Source organism: Manacus candei, unplaced genomic scaffold (genome assembly GCF_025592945.1).
Source record: "Manacus candei isolate 608988 ecotype Guabito, Panama unplaced genomic scaffold, ASM2559294v1 h1tg000147l, whole genome shotgun sequence".
Classification (NCBI taxonomy): Eukaryota; Metazoa; Chordata; class Aves; order Passeriformes; family Pipridae; genus Manacus; species Manacus candei.
In genome coordinates, this window is record NW_026138195.1 from 247,307 (window position 1) to 262,920 (window position 15,614).

General features: G+C 49.8%; 1 protein-coding gene, 1 long non-coding RNA gene and 1 pseudogene across 3 annotated transcripts in view; 2 read left to right on the forward strand and 1 right to left on the reverse strand.

Moving 5' to 3' along the window:
• LOC127462949 (class II histocompatibility antigen, B-L beta chain-like) overlaps nucleotides 1-15,614 on the reverse strand; it is a 181,265-nt gene that overhangs the window by 121,028 nt on the left and 44,623 nt on the right. The gene's annotated exons all lie outside the window — the stretch shown is intronic.
• Nucleotides 1-15,614, forward strand: part of LOC127462965 (uncharacterized) — a 112,980-nt gene that overhangs the window by 30,481 nt on the left and 66,885 nt on the right. Inside the window, exons 1-2 of one of the 2 annotated variants that reach the window (XR_007900615.1) lie at nucleotides 9,267-9,338; nucleotides 9,437-9,475. This is a non-coding gene — a long non-coding RNA (uncharacterized LOC127462965). Of the gene's footprint in view, nucleotides 1-9,266; nucleotides 9,339-9,436; nucleotides 9,476-15,614 lie in introns of those variants that run through there. The other variant, XR_007900614.1, reaches the window with a different exon arrangement.
• Nucleotides 2,804-4,839, forward strand: LOC127462941 (cytochrome b-like; annotated as a pseudogene).

Genomic DNA, 15,614 nt, shown 5'->3' on the forward strand with positions numbered 1-15,614 from the left:
CATAGTAAAAGCTCCCCTTTACGGTTTACACTTATGACTCCCAAAAGCTCATGTAGAAGCGCCAATCGCAGGATCTATACTCCTAGTTGCGCTCCTCCTCAAACTTGGGGGATATGGCATTATGCGTATCTCAATAATTACAAACTCCCTATTAGACTACCTCTACTACCCATTTTTAACCCTAGCCTTATGAGGGGCACTAATGACAAGCTCCATCTGCCTACGCCAAATCGACCTCAAGTCACTAATCGCCTACTCCTCAGTAAGTCACATAGGTCTAGTCATTGCCGCAACAATAATCCAAACCCACTGATCCTTTTCAGGGGCCATAATCCTAATAATCTCACATGGTCTCACCTCTTCCATGCTATTTTGCCTAGCCAATACAAACTACGAACGCATACATAGTCGTACTCTCCTTCTAACACGAGGCCTACAACCCCTTCTACCTCTTACAGGACTCTGATGACTCCTAGCCAACTTAACAAACATAGCCCTTCCCCCTACTACTAACCTAATAGCTGAATTAACCATCATAATTGCACTCTTCAACTGATCCACCTTCACCATTATCCTAACTGGGACCGCAACCCTACTAACTGCAGCCTATACACTCTACATGCTCCTTATAACCCAACGAGGCCCAACTCCAACCTATATTACAACTGTCCAAAATTCAAATACACGAGAACATCTTCTTATAACACTTCATATCCTACCCTCCCTCCTCCTCATCCTAAAGCCAGAGTTAATCTCAGGAATTCCCACATGCAAGCATAGTTTTAAACCAAACATTAGACTGTGATCCTAAAAATAGAAGTTAAACTCTTCTTGCCTGCCGAGGGGAGGTTTAACCAGCAAGAACTGCTAACTCTTGCATCTGAGCCTAAGACCTCAGCCCCCTTACTTTTAAAGGATAATAGCAATCCACTGGTCTTAGGAGCCATTCATCTTGGTGCAAGTCCAAGTAAAAGTAATGGACTACCCATTAATCCTCAACACTTCTATATTTTTGACCCTGGCTACCCTCTCTATGCCTATCTTGCTCCCCCTCCTATCCAAAAACTATCTAAACTCTCCAACAACCATCATGCACACTGTTAAAACTTCCTTTATAATTAGTTTAGTTCCCATAATCCTCTTCATCTACCTAAATATAGAAAACACCACTTTCTATTGAGAATGAAAATTTATTGCAAACTTCAAAATCCCCCTTAGCCTTAAAATAGACCTATACTCCTTAACATTTTTTCCTATTGCACTATTCGTAACATGATCTATTCTTCAATTTACAACATGATATATAGCCTCAGAGCCCCACACCACAAAATTTTCTCTTTACCTTCTAATCTTTCTCATTGCAATACTCACCTTAATCATCGCCAATAATATATTCCTCCTATTTATCGGCTGAGAGGGAGTTGGAATTATGTCCTTCCTCCTGATTGGATGATGACATGGCCGAGCAGAAGCCAACACCGCCGCACTTCAAGCCGTACTTTACAACCGTATCGGGGATATTGGACTAATCCTCTGCATAGCATGACTGGCATCCTCAATAAACACCTGAGAGATCCAACAGCAGTCCTCCCCAGACCAAATACCCCTCCTCCCTCTCTTAGGGCTCATCCTAGCCGCCACAGGTAAATCCGCCCAATTTGGCCTACACCCATGACTCCCTGCAGCTATAGAAGGACCAACCCCTGTATCCGCCCTACTCCATTCCAGCACAATAGTAGTTGCCGGAATCTTCTTACTTATTCGCACTCACCACATATTATGTAACAACCAAATTGCCCTAACTATGTGCCTTTGTATAGGTGCCCTATCCACCCTATTTGCCGCTACATGCGCTCTTACCCAAAACGACATCAAAAAAATTATTGCCTTTTCCACATCCAGCCAACTAGGACTAATAATAGTCACTATTGGCCTAAATCTACCCCAACTAGCCTTCCTACACATCTCCACACACGCATTCTTCAAAGCCATACTCTTCCTCTGCTCTGGGTCTGTCATTCACAGCCTTAACGGCGAACAAGACATTCGAAAAATAGGAGGATTACAGAAACTACTCCCTACAACTACCTCATGCCTAACAATCGGAAATTTAGCTCTCATAGGAACACCATTTTTAGCAGGGTTTTACTCAAAAGACCTCATTATCGAAAGCCTTAACACCTCCTACCTAAACACCTGAGCACTTCTACTAACCCTTATAGCCACAGCTTTCACCGCAACTTACAGCCTACGTATAGCCCTACTAGTACAAACTGACTACACCCGAATTCCCTCCATTACTCCTATTAATGAAAACGACCCAGCAGTCACAAACCCAATTACTCGTCTTGCCTTAGGAAGTATTATAGCTGGCCTACTAATTACCTCCTATATCTCCCCTGCAAAAACCCCTCCTATAACCATACCACTAATCACAAAAACCACTGCTATCATTGTTACAGCATTAGGCATTATTCTGGCATTAGAATTATCAAAACTCACACACACCTTCTCTACCCCTAAACAAAATACCGCTACAAACTTCTCCAGCACTCTAGGATATTTTAACCCCCTTATACACCGCCTCAGCCCCACTAAGCTCTTAAACAACGGCCAGAACATTGCATTCCATTTAATCGACCTATCTTGATATAAAAAAATAGGCCCAGAAGGACTAGCAACCCTTCAGCTCAAAATATCCAAAGTCTCAACTACCCTACACTCCGGACTAATCAAAACCTATCTAGGATCCTTCGCTTTATCTATCTTCATTATAATCCTTTTCACACAGAACTAAGAATTAATGGCCCCCAACTTACGAAAACATCACCCCCTTCTAAAAATAGTTAACAATTCTTTAATTGACCTCCCAACACCACCAAACATTTCCGCCTGATGGAACTTTGGATCACTTCTTGGCATTTGTCTAACAATCCAAATCACCACTGGCCTCCTACTAGCAATACATTATACAGCAGATATCACTCTAGCATTCACATCCGTCGCCCACACATGCCGAAATGTTCAATTCGGCTGATTAATTCGAAACCTTCATGCAAACGGCGCTTCCTTTTTCTTCATATGCATTTACCTGCATATCGGACGAGGCTTCTACTATGGTTCCTACCTATATAAAGAAACCTGAAACACAGGAGTTATTCTCCTCTTAACTCTAATAGCAACTGCCTTCGTAGGGTACGTCCTCCCATGAGGCCAAATATCATTCTGAGGCGCTACAGTAATTACTAACCTATTCTCAGCAATTCCTTACATTGGCCAAACACTTGTAGAATGAGCTTGAGGAGGATTCTCAGTCGACAACCCCACACTTACCCGGTTCTTTGCCCTCCACTTCCTCCTCCCATTCCTAATTGCAGGCCTCACCCTCATCCACTTAACCTTCTTACATGAAACAGGCTCAAACAACCCCCTAGGTATTTATTCAGACTGCGACAAAATCCCATTCCACCCCTATTTCTCAACAAAGGATATTCTAGGCCTTTTGTTCCTCCTCATTCCCCTAATAACACTTGCCATATTCTCACCTAACCTCCTAGGAGATCCAGAGAATTTTACACCCGCAAACCCACTAGTAACACCTCCCCACATCAAACCTGAGTGGTACTTCCTATTTGCATATGCCATCCTACGATCAATCCCCAACAAATTAGGAGGAGTTCTAGCCCTAGCCGCCTCCGTCTTAATCCTATTTCTAGCCCCATTCCTCCACATATCAAAACAGCGAACTATAACCTTCCGACCTCTCTCCCAACTCTTATTCTGAATCCTAGTAACAAATCTTTTAATTCTTACATGAATCGGTAGCCAACCAGTCGAACATCCATTTATTATCATCGGACAACTTGCCTCAACTACGTACTTCACAATCATTCTCATCTTATTTCCCATCACCAGCCTCCTAGAAAATAAGATACTCAACCTCTAACTACTCTAATAGTTTATAAAAAACGTTGGTCTTGTAAACCAAAGACTGAAGGTTACCCCCTTCTTAGAGTTTTCCAAAAAATACCCAAACACCCCCCAACCTTCCAATCAACACGGACATCAAGGGGAGGGGCCCCCCCCTCCCCCCATACCCTACGGTATGTATTACTTTGCATAGCATCCTCCACCACATTAGACATAACATGCATGTAGGAAAATCTGACATAATATTATTGCAAGCCCAACCAAATATTCCATACTATCTCCCATACAACCCAAGACTCGTCATTAACAGACCTAGGCACATTCCCACACAAGGACATAATATGTCATGTTCTAGGAATAACACCGCTAACCGAACTAAAACCTAAAACCGCCAATTTTCGCATAAAATCCCCCTCAATACGAGGAACGTCACAGAACCTAGAATCCATGGTCCATGGACCACTCACCACTTAACCTTGCTCTATGTACCAACCAAGAAGTGCTGGGTTATTTATTAGTCGTACTCCTCACGAGAAACCAGCAACCCGGCGTTAGTAATGTTTATCATGTCCAGCTTCAGGTGTATTCTTTCCCTCTCCACCAATAACCCACTCTCATAACTTGCTCTTTGTCGCCTCTGGTTCCTCGGTCAGGGCCATAACTTGCTTAATTTTCCTAAACTTGCGCTCCGTTACTAATGGTTGGGGATGCTCGGCCAATTTGGACCTCGTGATCGCGGCATTTTCCCTCTTCTAAACTTTTGGTTTTTTTTTTTTGGGTAGATCTCAATAAGCCCTTCAGAGTGCTCCGCCAGGGGGCTCCCATATATGGTTGACATGTACCCCTTATGGTCGGCGAGCGGTTTTCTCACTTTCGCGTGAAAATTAATGATATGGTTTCCAAGTGTGCTATTCGGTCTCATAATTGATGTACTGATGCACCGTCACGTGCTGTTGGCTTGGTTTTTCCATTACGTCTCTCATCAAGTTGCAGTTTAATTAATGCACGCCAGACATGTTTTTTGCCATCAATTCACAAAAAATTGCAAAAAAATGCAAAAAATTTGCCATTTTTTGCAATGATCTAGGGACTTCCCCTCTAATCATCAATAATTTTTGTTTTTTAAACTTTTAACAAAAATTTTAAATTTTATAAACTTTCCATTCCCCTAATTTTCCAGTTAAAACATTTGTATCATCAATTTGTTAAATTTTTTTAATATACTTTAATCTACCCCATCATTTCCCTTTATCATTCATTTGTTAATTGCTTGTTTGTTTGTTTGTTTACACTTTAATCTACCCCATCATTTCCCTTTATCATTCATTTGTTAATTGCTTGTTTGTTTGTTTGTTTACACTTTAATCTACCCCATCATTTCCCTTTATCATTCATTTGTTAATTGCTTGTTTGTTTGTTTGTTTACACTTTAATCTACCCCATCATTTCCCTTTATCATTCATTTGTTAATTGCTTGTTTGTTTGTTTGTTTACACTTTAATCTACCCCATCATTTCCCTTTATCATTCATTTGTTAATTGCTTGTTTGTTTGTTTGTTTACACTTTAATCTACCCCATCATTTCCCTTTATCATTCATTTATTAATTGCTTGTTTGTTTGTTTGTTTACACTTTAATCTACCCCATCATTTCCCTTTATCATTCATTTATTAATTGCTTGTTTGTTTGTTTGTTTACACTTTAATCTACCCCATCATTTCCCTTTATCATTCATTTGTTAATTGCTTGTTTGTTTGTTTGTTTACACTTTAATCTACCCCATCATTTCCCTTTATCATTCATTTGTTAATTGCTTGTTTGTTTGTTTGTTTACACTTTAATCTACCCCATCATTTCCCTTTATCATTCATTTGTTAATTGCTTGTTTGTTTGTTTGTTTACACTTTAATTTACCCCATCATTTCCTCTCACCCTCTCACCTCCCCAATTAATCACCCCTACTACTCTAAATAACATCCCACCCGCATGAGCCTTAAACAGTTAGCCCCAAACTTTTTCCAACCTTTCAGAGGAAAAGGAATCAAACCTTTATCACCAACTCCCAAAGCTGGCATTTTCATTAAACTATTCTCTGAACCACACCACCTTAGACCGCCCGAATCGCCCCACGAGACATCCCTCGTACAAGTTCTAGTACAACAAACAACGTCAGCAACAGACCCCAGCCCGCAATTAAAAATTGACCAACCCCCCAAGAATAAAACATGGCCGCCCCCTCAAAATCCAACCGAACAGATAAAACACCCCCACTGTCCACCGTGTTCATCCCCAACCACTCTAACTCAGATAGCCCTACAATAAATACCCCACCCCCCAACGCTAAAACTAACCCAGCACCATACCCAACAACCCGCCAATCCCCCCAAGTTTCAGGAAATGGATCTGCTGCCAATGAGACCGAATACACAAAAACCACCAACATCCCACCTAAATATACCAGAAACAGCACTAATGATACAAAAGACACCCCCAAACTCATTAACCATCCACACCCTACAATAGACGCCAACACTAACCCCACTACTGCATAATATGGAGAAGGATTAGAAGCAACTGCTAACCCCCCCAAAATAAAGCTAACACTTAAAAATAATATAAAGTACGTCATAACAATTCCTGCTTGGCTTCTATCCAAGACCTTTGGAAATAACAGTGAGACGAGGATGAGAGGGATTCCGAGGAGGGTTGGGCTTATGAATTGATCAAAGAAGCTTAGGTTCATGGTCAGTTTCAGGAGCGGGGTTTTGTAGTGAGTAGTGTTTTGTTGGAGGGAGGGTTGGTTGGGATAAATAGTAGGAGTTTGGGCTGCAGGATAAGAGAAAAAGTGAGTCATGAAGTAAGTATAATAAAAAGTCAAGGTGCGGGGTTTAGTTGGGGCATGTCATTAAGGAGGATGGATAATCCTCTTTCTCTAGCTTAAAAGGCTAGTGCTGGTTCATAGCTTCTTAATGATTAGGATGTTAGAAGTGAAGATCAGTTTTCGAAGTGTGTTAGAGGGGCTGATTCTACTACAATAGGTATGAAGCTGTGGTTGGCTCCACAGATTTCTGAGCACTGACCGTAGAAGACTCCAGGGCGGGTTGTGATAAAGGAAGTTTGGTTTAGTCGCCCTGGAATTGCATCGGTTTTTACACCAAGGCTAGGAACAGCTCAGGAGTGGAGAACGTCATCAGCTGTAACGATAATTCGAATTGGGGATTCTATTGGAATGACGATGCGGTTATCAACTTCTAGGAGGCGGAAATGGCCGAGTGGTAGGTCTGTAGTTGGTAGTATGTAAGAGTCAAAAGATAAGTCTTTAAAGTCTGTGTACTCATAGGATCAGTATCATTGGTGGCCAATGGCTTTGAGGGTGAGGTCAGGCTCATCGATTTCGTCTATTATGTAGAGGATTTGAAGGGATGGGAGGGCTAACATGATTAGGACAATGGCGGGTAGGATTGTTCAGACAAGTTCTACTTCTTGTGCATCGACGGTGTTAGAGGATAGTTTTTCTATAAGTATAAGAGCTAGTAAATACAGGACTAGGCTACAAATGGCTAGAGCGACTATTAGGGCGTGGTCGTGAAATTCAATAAGTTCTTCTATAATAGGGGATGAAGCGTCTTGAAAACCAAATTGAGAGTGGTTGGCCATGGAGTTGGAATGGGATGTACTGGGTTTTCACCTGTGATTTAGTCTTGACAAGGCTATGTAATGATTTTACTAACAACCCATAAGAAAGAAGCATGAGTGGTTTGATGCGGTTGGCTTGAAACCAGCTTATGAGGGTTCGATTCCTTCCTTTCTTGTACTTGGACAAAGGCTGGTTCTTCGAAGGTATGATAGGGAGGAGGGCAGCCGTGAATTCATTCGATGTTTGTAGAGGTAAGTTCTGGTTGTACTACTTTCCGTTTGGATGCGAAGGCTTCTCTGGGAAACAGAAATAATGCTGGGGGGGACAACATGGGGTGAGCACATTGCCCTTGGGGTTCCTCCTGCCCAAGTCCAGCTCAAGGACTCACCGGGCATCTTGTGTCCATAAAAACTTCCAAAACAACAACATTCAGCCCAAAAACCCCTACCAAAATTCCCCCTCTCTGCTCTCTGGGGTTAGGGGGGTCCCCTGTCTGGCCTGATGGCACTTCTGCCTGCATTGGGGGTCCCCCTTCTCCGGCCTGCCGGGGGTCCCGCGACACTGGGGGGTTCCCACTCTCCGGGGTCCCCTTGAGTGTTGCCAGGGGGGTCCCAGGGCTCACTTCTCCCCACTCTGCCTCCCGGGGCCGGCCGGCCCTCCTCTCTCGGCTCCCACCCTCGCAAACCTCTTGGCGCTCTCGGCTCCCACCCCGCCTCAAGGCCCCCCCTCCTCTCCACACTCCAAGGCCTTCCCCCTCTCCGGGACCCCCGCTTAAGGGGCCCGGCGCTCCCTCTCTGCTCCCCCCCTCCAGCATTCCGGGGGTCCCCCAGCTCCGGGATCGCCCCTCTCCGCTCTCCCCACTCCGCGGCTACCGGGGTTCCCCCCCGGCTCTCACGGGGGCCCCCAAACCGCTCTCGCCCCCCCCCGCCATTGCCCAGCGACCGCCAGGACCTTTTGGCTGCTCTTCTTTGTGCTCCCGCTCGGCTCCTCCCTCGGCTGGGCTGCCGCTTTTGGCGGGTTTCCTCCTCCGGGATCCGCCCCCTGCAGCCTTTCCCTCCTGGACCAGCCTCCCTGGGCCCCCCTTGGGCCCCCCTTGGGCCCCCCTTGCCCAATAAGTCTGATTATACAAACAAGCAATTTGGTTTTCATCCACAAAACCCAAATGTATAACCCAGCACCCTGGGGCATGAACAAAGTGGTTTTCCTTGGGCCCCCCCGGAGTCCAAAGTAAAGGGAGAGGTGAAAAAACCTGCTGGTGGGAGAGCTGTTGCAGTCTGGTCAGAAGTGGTGGTTGCAGTCCAGTTGAGGGTGGTGGTCTCAGTCTGGTTGAGAGCGATGAGCTGCAGCCTTCTTCTGGATCCCACGAGTGGTGGAAAGGTTCCGAAAGTCCAGGTTTATATATTCTCCAGTTCAGGCAGGAATGCCCAGTCCTCCCCTAAGAGTGGGGAATTCCATAAAAGGATGCTTAGTTCTTCCCTCAGAGTGGGGAATTCCATAAAAGGATATGAGGATTCTCAGAGCAGGGAATTCCATAAAAGGGTATGAGGACAGGGACACCCCCCCCACCTCGCATGCCCCCCCCCACAGTCCCCCCCCCGACAACAGTTCCTGGGAAAATGGCATGGAAGGCCATAGAATACACACTTTTGGGCTACACCCATCCAGTGAGGAATCAGTCCCAGCTGTTCTAACTAGGACACTGTGTCCGTCATCGCTGCCATCATCATCATCATCGGCCTCGTGGCAGTCGGTGTCTGGAAGCTCCGATCCGGTAACTCCCGGGATGGGGGTCGGCAAGGGGCACGGATCCGCCCGGCAGCATTCCGGGGATCCTGTGCCACGGGTGCTGATCCCACTTTCTTTCCATAGGGAAGAGGGAGGGGAATGGATACGACCCCACGCCCACCAGTGAGTCCCAGCAGCGTGTGTGGATCCAGATCCTCTGTGCAGGGATCCCAGGATGGATGCCGGGATTCCAGAAGGGAATGGGGGCCTAATGGCTGGAGTGGGATTGGAAGGGGATTGCAGCTCAGGGCAGGATTCCAGAGTGGGATCAGGTGGAATTGTGGACGGGGATCAGGGCTGGATTCTGCAGTGGGATTGGCGTGGGATGGTTGGAATGGGATTAGGGTGGGATGGACAGCACTTCTCTTGCAGAGAGCTGGGCCTGTCAACCCAGCTGCCAAAAGCACGGCCCTTGGGCTGCCTCGGAGGTTCCTGCAGTCGCCCCAGGCCCTGCCCAAGGCCCTCCCATCAGGGGCTGGGCCCTGGGGGCCGGGGGAGAACCCACCCGCGGCTTGGCCCTTCTTGCCCAGCCCTGCTCTGGCCCAGCCTCCTCCCCCTGCACACTCCCCACTGCCACAGCCTGCGCTGGGGCAGCATTTCCTTCCTGGGCCCTTTCCAGCTGCCCCCATGGGGACACTTCCATTTTCTGGGCCAGGCCCCAGAGGCAATCCCAGCCAGTCCTGCCCCTCGGCCCCAGCCCGGCTCACTGACTCCTGGGGGCCTCTAGAAGCCAAGAGCCAAAGGCCGACCCCCCCAGAGTGCAGCCCCACCATCTGCACTGGGGCCCCAGGGCTTCCCTTTCCCAAGCAGCCCCTGCAAAGCCTTGTCAGAGACAAAACTGGGTGACCCGAGTCCTGGATGCTTTTAGGAAAGAGGTCTGAACATTTCTTGAGTAATGGAGGAGGATGACCTTTTTATTCTTGACCTTTCCAGTTCTCCATTTGGGGGCAGGATGTCCTCTGGGCCAATGTTTTCTCCCTTTGCAGTGAGTGCAGCCTCAGAGGGCTGAGCCCTCTCTGGCTGGGCTTGGCCTCTCCTGCAGAGACTCAGGCCTGGCTGGGCTGCCCCAGGCAGACGCTGCAGGAAGAAGAGCTCAGGCCGCCTGGGTCTGGTGTCCCTGGGGCTCAGCCTGTGCCCCATTGCTGGGCAGGGGCTGAGCCCCACCTCTGCCTCGGGGCCTTGGCCAAAGGGCTGCCAAGGAAGAGGCCCAGGAGCCTTGGGGCCTGCCCAGCTTTCCTCCTCCCTGGGGGCTCTCAGTCCTCCCCTGACACCGTGTGGGCCCAAGGCCTTGCTGGCTTCGGGCTCACGGCCCGCCGGCACCATCCCAGCGGCCTGACCCCCCTCCTTCCCCTCTCTCCAGCCTCTCCTGCCTTTTCTGGCAAGGGGCCATCCAAGGCAAACCCCGGTTCTCAGCAATGGCACCTGTGGCACGGCTGCAAGGCTCCAGTGGGCCAGGCAAGAGCAGGAGCACCGAGAGCCTGAGGAGCCAGGAGATGCCCTGGCTGGGCATGGTGCTGCTGCGGGACGAGCTGACACCTCTGCACAGTCTCTGCCCGTCCCTGCCAGCCGACTTCTGCCCAGGCTCTGGGCACGGGGACGCAGCACTGACACTTTTCAGCCCCCGCACTGTTCCACAGAGGCTGTGATGTCACAAGGCCCTTGCCTGGCAGCCAGGAGATGGGCAAGGCAAGGCAAGGACGGAGCCTCTGAGCCACCAGCACGCTGTCCCCAAAGGCTGGGGTGGCACAGAAGCCCAGAGTCCCTGAGCTTGGCAGAGACTTGTGAGATCAACCGGCGTCCAGCCTACGCCCCATCCCCAGCACGTCAAGCAGAGCACGGCACTCAGTGCCATGGCCAGTCTTTGCTTAAACACCTCCAGGGACGCTGACTCCACCACCTCCCTGGGCAGCCCATTTCAATACCTAATCCCTGTTTCTCTCCCAAAAGTCCTGCTCCTGTCCCTGACAAACAGCCCCTGACAGGCAGGTCCTCGTGTCCTCTTGTCCTGTCACCTGTTACCTCGGAGAAGGGGCTGACCCCCACCTGGCTCCAGCCTCCAGTCAGGAAGTTGGGGACAGGGAGAAGGTCAGCCCCGAGCCTCCTCTTCTCCAGGTTGGAGAAGCCCAGCTCCCTCAGCTGCTCCTCACAGGCCATGCACTGCAGACCCTTGCCCAGCTCCATTGCCCTGCTCTCCACCCACTGCAGCCCCTCAAGGTTCTCCCTGAATTGAGGGGCCCAGAGCTGGACACAGCACTCCAGGGGTGGCCTCACCAGTGCCCAGTCCAGCAGAAGAATCCCTGCCCTGCTCCTGCTGCCACACTCTTTCTGATCCAGGCCAGCCTGCCCTTGGCCTTCTTGCCCACCTGGGCACCCGCTGGCTCAGGTTCAGCCTCTGTCCACCAGCACCCCCAGGGCCTCTCCCACGGGGACCCTTTGCAGCTCCTCTGCCCCCGGCCTGGAGCTGCAGGGGGTTCTTGTGGCCAGAGGCCCCAAAGGCACCAAAGGCACTCTTGAACCTCATGCCCACGGGCTCGGCCCAGAGGTCCAGCCTGTCCAGGTCCCTCTGCACAGCCTTCCTACCCTCCAGCACATCCACACTGCAAGCCAGCTTGGGGTCCTCTGCCAATTTGCTCAGGGAAGACTCAATGCCCTCCTGCAGATCCCCACGAAAAATAGGCAACAGGACTGGGCCTGTTACCCAACAAGTTCTAGTGCTTGACAAAGGAGCCCACCCAGCAGTGGGGAGAAACTGCTGGTAGGAGATTGAATGGGGGCAAGAGACAATGGATGATGGACAAGTTCTGGGCCATGGCCATTTGTTAGAAAAACAAAGGAAAAGTTTAAGGCCTGCCATATTTCAGTGGTCAGAGACCTGGCAGAGAAATCTATTTTTGAGACCTGGACACCAAGAAGGCAGAATTTCTAAACCACCAAGACCCTTAGAGAAACCAGAGACAAAGACAAAACTAACACAGACAGTTACTGAGGCTCTCCCTATCTAGGGAATAGACAAGAAAAGGACAAAAACTGTGGACTAAGCATCATGCAAAGTGAGAAATCAAGAGCCAATAGAAGAGAGAATAAGAATTCCTGCAGAGAAATGGTAAGCCAATGGACAGGAATTCTTTGTTTGCTAAAATGAAGAAATACTTAAAAGTTTTGAGAACTGATGTACATGTGTTAGAGAGCAATTCCTGTGTCCCTTCAGTGCTGAATGAAGTAGGGTCACCTCTGGAACCCAACCAACTGCTCAGAGATTTTATTCCCCGGTTTTCGCTGACGGTTTCTGGGGACCCAGATGAGACAAAGCAGCGCCGACAGGGCAGAGCAGAGGAATCGTTGGTCCTGCAGCGTGTACCAAAGGAGTTTTGGGGAGATCTTCCAGTTCCCTGGTCTGGAGAGTTCACCACGCCTTCTTTTGTGGGAAAAAGAACAGGCCATGAATTTTGGGTACTTGATTTTAAGGCCTTTTGCCTGCACATAAGGCACAGCAATGGGAAGGAGGCAGCGTGAGGCTGAGAGGTTTCTGTCATGGTTTCTGGGCTTGGGTGAGATTGGGCCAGAATTACAGGACACCTGTAAAATCTGGGCTTTGGGAAAGGTTGGGGAGGGTTGGGAAAGGTGTTCAAAGGGTGGTTTTGCCTGAGGTGTTAAACATGGGAGTGGGTCTGTCTTCCCAATTCCCAAGAGAAGAGATCCCAGAAAGCTCCCCTGCAGGTTGTGTTTTAAGGAACAGGAGAAGAGACCGAGGGTAAGGGGTTTCTTTCCTGGAGGGAAGGGCTGTCGTTCACTTGCAGGAGCCCTGCACTGATATTGCCAGTCTGGTTACCCAACCTGAACACAGCTGAAGATTCCTGCCAGACAAAAAGTGCCAGGACAGAAAGCTCTTGCTGCCCATGGAGTGCTCAGGGTGCCCCACCAGCTGCACCTGAGACCTTGAAGTTCTAAGCTTTCCTTCCTGGGGGAAAGGGTTGTCCTTGGCTTGCAGGAGCCCTGCGCTGAAATTGCCAGTCTGACTGTCCAAACTGAACACAGCTGAAGATTCCTGCCAGACAAAAAGAACCAGGACAGAAAGCTCTTGCTGCCCATGGAGTGCCCAGGGTTGCCCCCCAACTGCATGTGAAACCCAAAGGTTCCAGGTTTTCTTTCCTGGGGGAAAGGCCGTGACATCCCAAAGAGTCCCGTGGCAGACAGGTGGGGCTGCACTGTGGGGGTGTGAGGTGTTGGTTCTTTGGTTTCCAGGGGCTATTCCAGAATGGAGAGGACAGGCTGTGCCATCACAAAGGGGCCCATGGCACAGGGGTTGGGCTGCACTAGGGGCTGTGAGACATTGGTTTTTTGGTTTCCAGCAGCCATTCTGGAATGGAGGGGATAGGCTGTGACATCACAAGAGGGCCCATGGCACAAAGGTGGGGCTTCACTTTGGGGTTGTAGGGCGTTGGTTCTTTGGTTGCCAGGGCCCATTCCAGAATGGAGAGGACAGGCTGTGACACCACAAAGGAGCCCTTGGCACACGGATGGGGTTGAACTGTCACGTGGTGGGGGCTTGGTTCTTTGGTTTCCAGAGGCTATTCCGGGATGGAGAGGATGGGTCAGAATGGATAGGACAACAAAAGGGCCCAAAGCACATGGGTTGGTCTGCACTATGGTGTGGGGTGTTGGTTCTTTGGTTGCCAGGGCCTATTCTGGAATGGAGAGGACAGGCTGTGACAAGAAGTGCCTGTCAGAACTGCAAAGACGGACGCACAAGAATCTTCTGTGGGCATATTCTCTGCTCTGCCCTGCAGACCCTTGTGCTGGGGTCAAAACTCAGCCTCTCTGCTTCTGTCTCCTGAGGGACTTGTTCTTAGACATCCCTTTCCCCTATGCTCCTTTCAAAAGCCCTCCTGGCAATTCCCAAGCCTGTACCCAGCTCTCATCCCCTGTCTGTCCTCTTCCCACTCCCCTGGTCAATCCCAACATCCCAGGACAGGGATCCCAGTTGCTTGGCTGCACTCCCACCTAATTCCATATGCTGGGCCATGATATCCCAGCACTGGAGCAGCCAGGTCAGCAGGGGCTCTCCCAGCTGGAGGCTGAAATCTTTTCACATCTCTCACAGCTCAGCCGGGGATGGGGATCTGGTGATTATCTCTGGCCCTGCCTCTTGCTCCTGTTCTGAGGGCTCTGCTTCCCCTTCATCCCTCACTAACTGAGCTGATTTGGTCTTGGATTTCTTCTGTAGAGGGGCAGCTGCTACTGGCACAGGTTGTTCCTCTGCAGTTTGAGTGACCACAGCACCTCTTGGTCTCCTTTCCTCCTCCTCCCCCTGAGGGCACTGGGTCTTGGTTAAACAAGATTACAACTTAGAAATTAAGAGACTTCAGGTGGAAGTGTGGAAAAGGAAAAGAAGCAGCTTTTTATTAACAAAATCTGAATAAACAACAAATGGTGCAACCAAAAACTTTCAGAAGAAACAAAACCAAGTACCAAATCCCCAGGTGGGGGGGAGGAACTGTCCTGGCAGTTCAAAGCTCTCTCAGCCCCGTGTGCTCGCAGCCAGCAGTGGAGTCCCTTTTCCCAGGGCAGTCCCCAAAGCAGAACACCTCGCTCCCAGATGGGTCGGGCTCTCTCTCTCTCTCTCGGTCACTCTCCACGAGGTGTCCCGTGGGGAAAAAACTTCCTGTCAGGAAAAGAGAACAAGGTGGCCAAAATCAGCTCCCGCTCTGTCCGGTCCCGGACAAACCCCAAAAGCCCCCGAACAAAGGACCCCCCGCCCTCCCCGCGGCCACCGCGGTGTCCCCGAGAGCCGCCCTCCCCCCACTGCCCCTGCCCAGCGCCTGCGGCTCCGCTCCAACCCACCCCATCCCGGGAGACACAGATGGGAATGGGGGGACACTGGGAAACAATTCCAACACCTCTTTTCAAACCTCTGACACCTGGTTCCCAGACATTCCCAAAGAAGGGGCTTCCCGTGGCCTCGAGCCAGGGACCGACCTTTGTATTGAACCAACTCCTGGAGAGACACGTTCCCATCCCTGTCCCCATTCCCATTCCTGGGGTTCCCATCCCTGTCCCCATTCCAGTTCCTGGGGTTCCCATCCCTGTCCCCATTCCCACTTCCTACTGTGCCAACCTGCTCCCAGTGTCTCCGTTCCTGTCCCCACTATCCCTATCCTGGTCTCCCATGTCCCCATTCCCATTCCCGGTGTACTAATTCCCATTCCTGGTGACTCCAACCTGCTCCCAATGTCCCCATTCCCATTCCTGGAGTTCCCATGCC